We start from the raw sequence: 12,473 nt of genomic DNA on the forward strand, positions 1-12,473 counted from the left end.
GTTGCTAAACTGTGGAAAGAACCAAGATGCCCTTCAACAGATGAATGGATAAAGAAGATATGGTCCACATATACAGTAGAGTATTATGCCTCTATCAGAAAGGATGAATACCCAACTTTTCTATCAACGTGGACAGGACTGGAAGAGATTATGCTGAGTGAAATAAGTCAAGCAGAGAGAGTCAATTATCATATGGTTTCACTTACTTGTGGAGCATAAGAAATAACATGGAGGATGCTGGGAGATGGAGAGAAGTGAGTTGGAGGAAATTGGAGGGGGAGACAAACCATGAAAGACTGTGGACTCTGAGAAACAAACTGAGGGTTTTGGAGGGGAGGGGCGTAGAGGGTTGGGTGGGCCTGGTGGTAGGTATTAAGGAGGACACATATTGCGTGGAGTACTAGGTATGGTGCATAAACAATGAACACCGAAAAAAAAATTAAATTAAATTAAAAAAATTAAAAGTAAAGAAAACCCTCCTATCTACAAATGTATCAAAAAGAATAAAATATCCAGAAATAAATTTAACCAAGGAGGTTAAATAACTGTACTCTAAAAACTGTAAGGCCTTGATGACACAATCAATGAAATTAAAAATGTCACAAGTAAATAGAAATATATCTTGAGTTCATGAATTAGAAGAATTAATATTTTTAAAATATCCATGCTACTCAAAGAAATTTAAAGATTTGATGTAATCCCTATCAAAATACAAATAGTACTTTTCAAAGAACTAGAATAAACAATTTTAAAATTTTTATGGAAACCAAAAGGCCCTACATAGCTGAAGCAATCTTGAAAAAGAACAAAATTGGTGATATCACAATCCCGTATTTCAAGATATACCACAAAGCTGTAGTAATCAAAACTGTATGGCACTGGTACAAAAACAGATACACAGATCAGTAGGCTAGGATAGAGAACTCAGAAATAAACCCACACTTATAGAGTCAATTAAACTACGACAAAGGAGTCAAGAATATATGATCGGCAATGGCAATCTGTTCAACAGTGCTGGGAAAACTAAACAGATACATGCAAAAGAATGAAAGTGGACTATTTCCTTATACCCTACACAAAAATAAATTCAAAGCAGATTAAATACCTGAAACTAAAAAACTCCTAAAGAAGATACATAAAGTCATAAACTCTTGGACATCAACCTTAGCAGTATTTTCTGGATATATCTTCTTAGTCAAGGAAAACAAAAGTGAAAATTAAAAAAATAAAAATTGAACATCAAACTAAAAAGCTTTTGCACAGTGAAAGAAACTATTAACAAAGCAAAAAGGCAATCTATTAAATTAAAGAAGATATCTGCAAATGGTATATCTGATAAATATATATGTACTAAAATATATAACCTAACACCAAAAACCATAAATAATCCAATAAAAAATGGGCAGAGGATCTGAATAGACACTTTTCCAAAGAAGACATAGAAAGAGACAATAAACACATGATAAGATGCTCAAAATCAGTAATCATCAGGGAAATACAAATCAAAACCACAACGAAATATCACCAGGCACCAGTAAGAATAGCTAGAATCAAAAGGACAAGAAGTAACAAGTTATGATGAGAATGCAGAGAAAACGGAACCAATATACACTGTTGGTGGGGATATAAGCGGGTGCAGCTTATATGGAGGCTCCTCAAAAAACTGAAAGATAGAGATGCTGTATGACCCAGTAATTCCACTTCTGGGTACATGAATACCTAAAAGATACTACGCAAAGTGAAGTAAGTCAGACTGAGAAAGGCAAGTCTCACATGATTTCTCTTACATGTGAAATCTAAAAAACATGAGTAAACAAAGAGAAAAGACTCATAAATATAGAGAACAGTAGTATTTGCCAGAGGGAAAACGGGAGGGGAAATAGATGAAATAGATGAAGACAACTAAGTAATATAAACTTTCAGGTATAAAATAAGTATGTCACAAGGATGAAAAGCACAGCTTAGGGAGTAGTTCACAATACTGTTTAACTTTGTATGGTGACAGATCATTAAGTACACTTTGTAAGTATGTATATAACATATGTAATTGCCAAATCACTGTCATGTACACCTGAAACTAATAAAATATTGGATGTCAACTATACTTCAATTAAAAATTATACACACATATATACATGCATGCATACATACACACAAATTGCGCAGAAGAGAGACATGACCAAAAGAAAACCGGGTGAGTAAGATATTATAAAAACCAGGGCAAGAATGCTTCAAAATGAATAGAGTGCTCATTTGCATAAAGCATTTCTGAGAGGCGGTGAGATGAGACAAAGATCACTGCTGAACTCAGGCCTTTTTAAGGAGAAATGAAGGAGAGAAAGACAAATGCTCTATGATTTCATTTATGAGTTATCTACAGTATTCAAATCATACAGGGAAAGGACAATGGTTCCAAGGACTGGGAGGAGGAAGAAAAGAGAGTTTTCACTTCACTGTTAAAGAGTTTCAGTTAGGGAAAATGGAAGGAGCTTTGGAGATGGATGATGGTGATTGTTATATCAACAGTATCAATGTTCTTAATTCCACTGAATTGCACACTTAAAAAATGTTCATATGGTAAATATTATGCTATGTTTATTTTACTATAATAAAAAGGTTAAATTGCATGTGGTATTTGATAAATAATAACCATTCTATATTTTATTACTATATATTCCATATATATAGGACTATAAGTTATATGAATAAGTACATGTATACTAAGTATGCAAGGTATATATTCTAATGCTTATAATATTAGTCTTCTTCAAACTTAGGAGAATCATGTCTCAAGCTAATGAATGTGAATTATTCCTGAAGAATACCTATACAGCATTTATAATCTATGTAAAGTAGTAGCTTGAACAATTACTGGGTATAAGGCAAAATATATATATATTTTTTTTTACAGAGAGAGATCACAAGTGGGCAGAGAGAGAGAGAGGAGTAAGAAGGATCCCTACTGAACAGAGAGCCTGATGCCAGACTCAATCACAGGACCCTGAACTCATGACCTGAGCCAAAGGCAGAGGCTTAACCTACTGAGCCACCCAGGTGCCCCAAGGCAATACATTTTAAAACCATGGAGCTATTAAGTGATGTGTTGGGTGGGCTGTTGGGTTCACTTATCAGCAAAGTAATGGCTCTACCAGGCACTATACTAGGCACTTGGGTTTCACCAGTAAATAAGGAAGACATGGAGCCTGCAACCTCTGTACCTAGGCTAGAAGACAAACACAGAAAAGGTTAAGTGCAGGCATTATGAGTTAGCAGTAACAGGAAGTCTGAAGTCCAAAGGAAGGGAAGGCTGTCACTGCTAGATGGTATCAGAGAGGCAGGTCCCAGGCCAGAGGAACAGCACTGGGAAAAGACTGAGACAGAATCTGTACAGTCTGAGACAATGACTGAGCTTCCCTAGGGCTAGAGTTTAGAAAAACAGGGGGTCAGTGTTGCAGAACAGATAGAACAGACTGGGAAAAAGGAAGGTGTCCAGGTTCTTCAGGACCTTGTGGATTATTTTGCATATTTTTAAGTTTTGAGAAGACAGTGAATGATGTTCAACAAAGTTGTGACAGAATCAGATTTGCAATTTGAGAGGACAGCTGGATGCTATATGGATTGAACCTGAAGAAAAAGGGTTTGTGGGGAGAGCAGTCAGGAAACCCATTACAAAATCCAGATGAGATGTAATGGTGGCTCAGATCAGGAGTGTGTTTGGAGGGATGGAGAGGAGTGGACACGTTTGAGTGATAATTAAGGGGCAAAATGAACAAACTTTGGTATTCATTTGACATGGAAAGAGTGTGAGAGGTAGAAAAGAGTTGAGGATGAAACTTGGCTGTTAATTTGAGAAATCCCCAAATGATGCCAGTTATTCCTTAAAACTAGGGAAGATCTTAGCATTCCCATGATTACAACTCCCCAGTGGCTCCACTTCACTTGGAGGATAAAGTGCACCTTTTTAGCACACAAGCCAGACCATGATCCAGACCCAACTTCAGCTCTGTATTTTGGCTTATTTCATTGATGCTTAATTCCGTGTAGTTCTCTAAACAAGCCATACTGTTGTGCCTTATATATTTTCCCATGTTCTTCCTCCTTCCCTAAACTTCTATTTTCTTCCACATATAATTCCTGAAAATTCCAAAAATCTTTCAAATCATCTATCATGATTGTAAAGCCTAGCTTCTGTCTGCTAGCTTCTTTCTTTCTTTCTATTCCTTTTTTACTTTAAATAAGTTTATTTTTATACTTATCACACTCTATTGGAATATGGTGTGTGTTGCTGCTGCTGTTTATGTTTTTAACACAAATTCTTCAATATTTTAACCTCAGTAGATCTATCAATTTATTTACTCCCTACAGGCTGAGACGAAATTAGATGTTAGCATATAGAACACTGAAACTAGAAAACTGTATGTTTCCCCATCTTGTTTAGAGAGTCAGACTTCAAGAATAAATTGCAAAAACAGAGATATTTCCTTGTAAAATTCTGAAGTAATCAACTTTAGAAACAAAAAGAAGAAAAAGAAGATAAAGTGAAAATATATGAAGTACTGGGCACTATTATGCTAGATCTCATTACTCAAATTATCTCATTTTATCTTCAGAATGATCCTGGGAGGCTAGTTTCATTAATTCTGTGCAATATTCAATCTCTACCTTTTGGAAACTCTAGGGATAAATTTAGGAACCTTCACAGTGGTGCTCACAGGAAACTAAAAGGCATTGTTCATTGTTTTCCCCAGTGCAGGCCCCAGATGACTTCTTCCTTGTTTTATACTCCACATTATAGGGAATGACATCATTAAACTGGTACTCCATTTATGTGGAATGAAGGGGGAACCTTGTCAGAGATAAATTCGATTGCTGTTCTGTCACAATAAGGTCTCATCTTTCATTGTAAAGACTCCAAATTCTTACCAAAGCATGAGGGAAATGCATACAATAATAATGTAAAAAAGGACAAGAATAAGAATTCTTGGGATTCTTTCTATACAAAAGACATTTACTTCTTTGGGACCGGTTCTCAATGACCCTTGCTTGCATGGCAATGAATTCCAAACCTCTCTGGAGAATTACTGACCCATAATGCTTTGCATTTTTGTTTGCTTCTTGAACTTGGGGAAGTAGAATACTAAAACTGAAAGTACATGGACGTTAGACCTGCTTTCTTTTATTTGTCACTTCTGGAAAATGACCTACCCTCAAGCACCCATTTTTTTTTTTTTTAATCTACACAAGGGATAATAACACCACTTGGACAGTATGTTGAGAAACTTAAATGGTTTAGGAATATAAACCTCTAGCATTATGCATGGCATATAATATTTAAAATTAATAAATTATATATATATATATATAATTTTTTATTTATTTTATGCTGGATTGTTTGGGGTCTGGACTTTAAAAAGACAGCTTCTTGGGATGACTGGGTGGCTCAGTTGGTTAAGCATCTGCCTTAGGCTCAGGTCATGGTCTTGGGGTTCTGGGATGGAGTCTGCTTTGGGCTCCTTGCTCAGCTTCTTGAGAAGCACACACATGATAATTAAAACATAATGCATTCAGATTCATGCTGTGGATACATTGGCTACTAACCTGTGGCATTAACCTTTCACAGGCTTTGCTAGATTTATAGGGAAAAGCGATTAGCAATGGAGGCCAAATCAACAGTAAGTGAATTCTCATGCTGTGGACAACCTAGCTGTTTAACCCAAATACTAATAAAACATATTCTTCTTTTCTCTTTTTCCCTTTAAGTAAGCTTTTATGAAAAATTAGTAGCTGGAGAATATGACTAACAAAAATCAGTTTAGGAGGAAATGCTCTATACTCTTTATTTGGAGAAATTAACAGGGTCAAGGCTAATTATTTTTCATTTATACCCTTTTCCCATCAAAAGGCTTGAAGATTCTATATAGAAACATTAAAAGAACATAGTAATTTGCCCTTTAAAGAATAAAAGAAAAACTTGAACAAAGGGACAGCAGCCTTCAGCTTTGTGATAAGAACAGTTAATAGTGACCTGTTGGCCTAGTTTGTTCTTTGAAGTTTTTTTCTTTGTAGTTGGTTGCAAACTAAATTATCTCTACGCCAATGAATTTCAAATTTATAATTTCAATCAAACAACCTTCCTTGAAATTCCGGTCTTCTTCAAAACTCCATTTGAGTCCCATATAGCATTGCTGAAAATACAACTCAGCACCAAACTTTTCACCTCTTTTTCATTCAGTTACCACCAAGCCATACCCTGTCTTTGCTACTTCATTTCCTTCACCCCAACCATCTATGTCCCATTGATTCTTCTCTGTGAATATTCTCATGTGGGACCAACTTACCTTCAACACTACTGCTGTTATAGAAGTATGACCCACTCCCTCCCGCTTCACTAACAAAGTAGTCTAACTTGCTCTCTCCAACTTCTCAACTCACTACACTCCATTCTTCACCTTTGAGTCAATGATCTTTCCCAAGAATAAATGTCAATCTGTTCATACCATCTCCCTCTCTAGATCCCTTCCAGGTATCCAAAAGAGACATTTTTTTTTTTAATTTTTCAAAGCGGATACATAATCTTGCCTCTGATAACCTTTTTAACCTTAATCCTCTGCCCTACCATCATAGCCGTTTCCTTGAACTGCCATATTAACTCTCATATTTCAGCCTTTTCACATACCGTTTCTCTGGCATGAAGTACTCTTTGCAACCCCCAAACCACTAGCCCCTACTAATATTCACATTTAAACATAGATTATTACTTTCTGAGGGAAGTCACCTTATCTCGGCTTCCCCAGATGAATTAAAGGCCCTTCTTGTATACTTTCATAGAACATGTATTTCTCATAACATGGATTTCATAATAATTTTTTTAGGCTCAGTTGTTTATCTCCACTAGAGTACAAATTCACTGAATGCAAGGGAATGCATGTTATGTTTACCTCAATGTCTACCATGGTATCTGGAGCACAAAACAGGTTCAGTGTGTTAAATATACAAATGTGTATTCAGTCTGATGTCTAATCTCCTACCTCAGTGAGAAAATTGAAGTGTTCAGAAGAAAATTTCCACCTGTTCCAATACCATCTTTAAAACCTACATGATCTGTATCTCTCTACTCAGACTTTCCTTGGTTGAGCACAAGGGCACTCACTCAAGGACACAACCCATGTCTTCTTCCCTCTTTCACCTTAACTATTTATTTTCCTTGTCTAATAGATCATTCTAAGTCAAGTAAATAGGTTATTGTTTCTATCATTCCAAAACAAGTAAACAAAATCCCTATTCCTCTATTTACAATTACTACTCTACTTTCTGACATATTTCTCACTTCTATTTAAACAAAATTCTTTGAAGGAGTTGTCTCTACTTGCTATCTCTAATTCCCCTCCCTCTATTTTCTATTAAATAATTTCTATTAAACAGTCAGATTTTTATCTCTTGTTAATATCATAGATGGCCTCCATGTAGGTCAAGTCAGTGGTTAATTTTTAGTCATCATAGTTTACTTGGCCCGGGAATTGGCACACTTCATAATTCCCTTCTCCTTGAGAAATTTTTATTTCTAGTTTTTCTTCCTATTTTTCTGGGTACTCATTCTTAGTTCCTTTTGTTGATTCTTCTGCATCAAACTGAACTCTAAAAATCTATACATTTCACATTCACCTTTCAGACTTGCCCACAAAATTTGAAACAGTTCTTTGCCAGTTATTTCCCCACTTCTTATTTTCAAGCCTAACTTCTTTTCTGAAATCCAGCCTTGCATAGCTGACTCAATATTCCCAGAGGAATACCCTAAATTTGTCCCATTTTGAACATCCAAACCAGAAGCCCTGCTCTCTATAAAACTTTGTTCTACACATAGTTATGCCTATCTCAAGTAAGGGAAACTTCATTCCTCCAGGGGCTTAGGCCAAAAACTTTGGGATGATCTTTTAAGGACCAGAACTGCTTTTGACTCTATCTTCAAAATAGATCTAGGATCTTACCACTTCTCACTGCTCCCCGGGCAAGCATTCTTGCTCAAGCCATCATCATCTCTTACATTGGATTATCACATCAGATTTCTAGAGGTCTCCCTGCTCCTAACTTTGTTCTGCTACAAAATATTCTCCACACAGTCACCAGAATGATAATTTAAAATATTAAGTTAGAGCACATCACTCCTCCAATAAAAGTTGAGATTTCTTACTAGAACCTTCAAGGCCATAGCACCTAGTTCTTAATTGCTTCTGACATCATCATCTTTTACTTTCTCCCTGCCTCACTCTGCCTTAGAAACACCAAACTCCCTGTTCTTGCTTGCTCATGCCAGACACACTTTTACCTCAGAATATTTTCACAGGCTGTTCCATCTGCTTGGAGCACTCTTGCATCAGGAATCTACATGTTTCCTACTTTTACTTCATTAGTCTTTGCTCAAAGCCGTTTCCATAAAGTTACATTGACTAGCCACATTATAATTTCACTCTTTTCCCAATACTCTCCATTCCCCTTACCCAGCTCTATTTTTTTTTTTTTGTAATTTCAATAGCACTTATGATTTTGTCACATACTGTGTAGCAAATGCTCTTATGTCTCTTCCTTCCATTAGAATTTCAGTTCCTTGAAGGAAGTTTGTTTCTGTCTGTATGGTTCACTGCTGGATTTATTTGGCAGAGAGAGAGTTGCTACTAGAATAATTCCTGATACATAATATGTTCTCAATAAACATTTATGAAGTCAATAACCATGCCTTTCACACTTTGAGAATTTGGAACGCAGCATGTGATTTTATATATATAAAATAAATACCTTGATGCTCAAACCTAAAACAATATTCAGCTCTGGTTGAATCAAGGCCCATTCATTTACCATATGGTGAAAGTGAGCCTGTTCCTCAAAAAAATGTACAGTCATAACTCATTAGTAAACTAATTACTTCTCCTTGGGGCACCTGGGTAGCTCAGTCAGTTAAGTATCCAACTCTGACTTTGGTTCAGGTCATGAGATCGAGCCCTGAGTTGGATGTCATGCTGGGTATAGAGGCTGTTTAAGATTTTCTTTCTGTCTCGCCCTTTGCCCCTCCCTCCACCCTACTCTCTCTCTCTCTCCCTCTCTAAAAACAAAACAAAGCAAAAATTTTAAAAAAAAACTACTTTTCTTTATAGAATTTAAAAAAAAATTAAAATATTTTATTTATTTATTTGGCAGAGAGAGAAAGCGTGCACAAGCAGGCAGAGTGGCAGGCAGAGGCAGAGAGAGAAGCAGACTCCCCAATGAGCAAGGATCCCGAAGTGGGACTCGATCCCAGGAGCCTAGGATCATGACCTGAGCTGAAGGCAGTGGTTCAACCCACTGAGACACCCAGGTATCCCTCTTTATAGAATTTTTAAAAATATTTTATTTATTTATTTGAGGGAGAGTAAGAGAGAAAGAGAGTACAAGAGAAGGGAGAATCAGAGGGAGAAGCTGACTCCCCACAAATCCAGCAGCCCAATGATGGGGAGCTCGATCTCAGTACTCTGGGATCATGACCTAAGCCAAAGGCAAGCTTAACTGACTGAGTCACCCAGTTACTTCTTTATAGAATTTTTTGAAAATATGAAGTATAAAAAGAAAAAATACTCATAATTACATAACACAGAAATCAAATTGCTGATGTGGATGTATTTACCTCCAGTTTTTCCCCACATACAATTGCATATATGTTCAAATGCCAAAACATCAATCATATGCATGCATATATTTTTTACTATTTAACCCCTTCAAATTTATTTTAATCACATGAATAACATGTGGATTACATTTTCATACAAAATACAATAAAAGCAAAATTGCTCTTGACCGATAGCATGATCACTTTGCTATGTTCAAGTCTGTTTATATTTCAGAATGCATCCTGTTGGTAAATCTGTTTATACAAGGTGTGGAAATAAATCTTCTCCATTTTAATAATTCAAAGTTACGCTCAAATTCTGCCTCATTTGTAAATGTAGAACAGTCAGTCAACTAGTGATACATCATCCATTTTGTTGGAGTTACGAGTGAGATGCCCCAGGCTATTTGTCAGATTTGAAGTTTGTTATTACCTAGAAACCAGACAACCCTGGTCACTTGCCACTCTACTATCCTTATTTAGAGTAACTCTACACACTAGAGAAATATAATTGATTGGGACAATTATTTAGCCAGCCTTCACACCTGCGCCCTCATAGCAGTCAACCAACTTACTAAACAACAAATAAATAAGAACAAACACACTTTTCTTTCAAAAATAAAAAACATTGTTTCTTAAGTATCTTAGTAATGGTAACAAAGCCAATTCTACCTGAATGAGATGAATAATTTCACACAGAGAAATGTATAAAGAGTTGCTGTTGCTTCAAGTATCTAGTTACTTAAAGCATTTATTTTTGGTTAATGTGTTCTTTTCTTCTTTGCTGGTGTGAAGTGAGGCAAAATAGCCTGATTTTTCCATTTAACTTTCATTATCTTTACCATCATGAATAGAATAACTCACTCTTTTTCTTAAGTCAGTGTGAAAACTGTCCTCCTTTAACCCATCACATAAACTACATCAAGACAAGGGGCAAGATCCATGATATTTCTCTTTGATCCATGAATTATTATTATTTTTTTAAACAGCACCTACCCAAGTTATGTTGTTGTTGTTAAGAAATGCATTGGAGGAAAATTTCAGAACTTTTTTTTTCCCTCAGAACTATGCAGTCTTGCTAAGTTTTATTTTAGAGATAGAAGCATAACACCAATTAAAATTTAGCATTCAAATAAAATTAAAAGGAATGGTTGTGTGTAGGGCTTTATAAAGCATCTCTCTGAATAATACAAAGAAATCATATTTTCATTAGGTTTCTCTCTTAGGTCAGTGCAGAGTGCAAAGTTACCCTATACCCCACCCTAAAGTGAGGCTGACCCATTTCAGTGTTCACATCACATCAGAACTATCAGAAAACAGGAAATCTGGGGAAACTCAGAATTAGTAGTAGTATTAGTCTGCATTTATTTTTCTGACTAGCAATTTGATGGCCTTGTGCTTCAGTGGCTCCTTGACATACAAGGGAGAGAGAGAAGAATAGTGTCTGGCCACAGACATAGAAATGTCTCTATTTTTAATTCACTGTGTATTTTCTCTGTGTTACTCACTTATTTAAAGTTATTGAACACATACCATTATAGGTCTTTTTTTAAACACTGGAGATATGGAGGCTAATAGAGCAAAGTTTCCAACATTATGGAACTTGTGCTTCTGAAGGATGAAAGTGCTTATCACAGGGTTGGTACATATTTAAAGGTACAAAAGTTTTTACAAAGTCACCAATCAATATACAAAAGCCCAACAAGATCAAAATTAATGATCTAACTAACCAAATAACTAATTTTAAGAAATGGCATGTTTCTGGAATTATACTACCTGGATTCAAGTCCTAGACCCTCTTTATACTGGTTTTGTATCTTCAAACAATTTTTAAACAATTTATAAAACACAAACAATGTTTAGTGTCTTAGGGTAGAGTAAAGCCTCTGCCTTTAGCTTGGGTCATGATCTCAGGGTCCTAGGATGAAGCTCTGCATGGGGCTCTCTGCTCAGTGGGGAGCCTGCTTCCCTGTCTCTCTCTGCCTGCCTCTCTACCTACTTGTGATCTCTCTATCAAATAAATAAATAAAATCTTTAAAAGAAAAGAAAACAAACAAACAAAATTTAGTGCCTTAATTTTCTTACTGGAACAATGACAAAAATGACAATGCCTAGAACTGTGGTGTGGAATAAACGAAGTAATCTATGAAAAACAATATGGTATCTGGCATGTGGTAAGGGCTCAATACATGTAAACTATTTTTTATATCTCATGTTATCTCATTCAATAATAATCCATACTATTTTTAATAATAGTGGTTTTAATGGAGGGAAGCAAGTCTACAAACACAATAACTAAAGTAATAATATCATAAAAATAATATAATAAAAAATTAAACAATTTCTAGACCATTTTTAGAAAATATATGAAACATTAGTACATTATGTTGCTTTGATGAGTTGATTTTTATCCTGTGGAGAATTAGGGGATGGTTCTACATACATAAGATGTTAACTTTTTACATAAAATTTACCATTTTAACCATTTTTAGGTATATGGTTTGGTGGCAGTAATAATGTTCAGATTGTTGTGCAACCGTTACCATTATTCATCTCCAGACTTTTTCATCTTCTCAAACTGAAACTTGCAAATACTAAATAGTAACTTCTCCTTTTGGTTCTTTCTCCAGCTCCTGACAACCACCATTTTATTTTCCATCTCTATGAATTTGATTACTGTAGGTAAATGTAAGTGTATAAATACATTATACCTATGTATAGTATTTTTATGCATGTTTATATTTTACACACATAATATATATATTATATATATATAATATATATATATTCATGCATCAGTGGACATTTGGTTTTTTTCTACTTTTGTCTTTTGTGAATA

This window comes from Mustela putorius, unplaced genomic scaffold (genome assembly GCF_011764305.1).
Source record: "Mustela putorius furo isolate JIRA1106 unplaced genomic scaffold, ASM1176430v1.1 tig00003987_pilon_pilon_pilon, whole genome shotgun sequence".
Classification (NCBI taxonomy): Eukaryota; Metazoa; Chordata; class Mammalia; order Carnivora; family Mustelidae; genus Mustela; species Mustela putorius.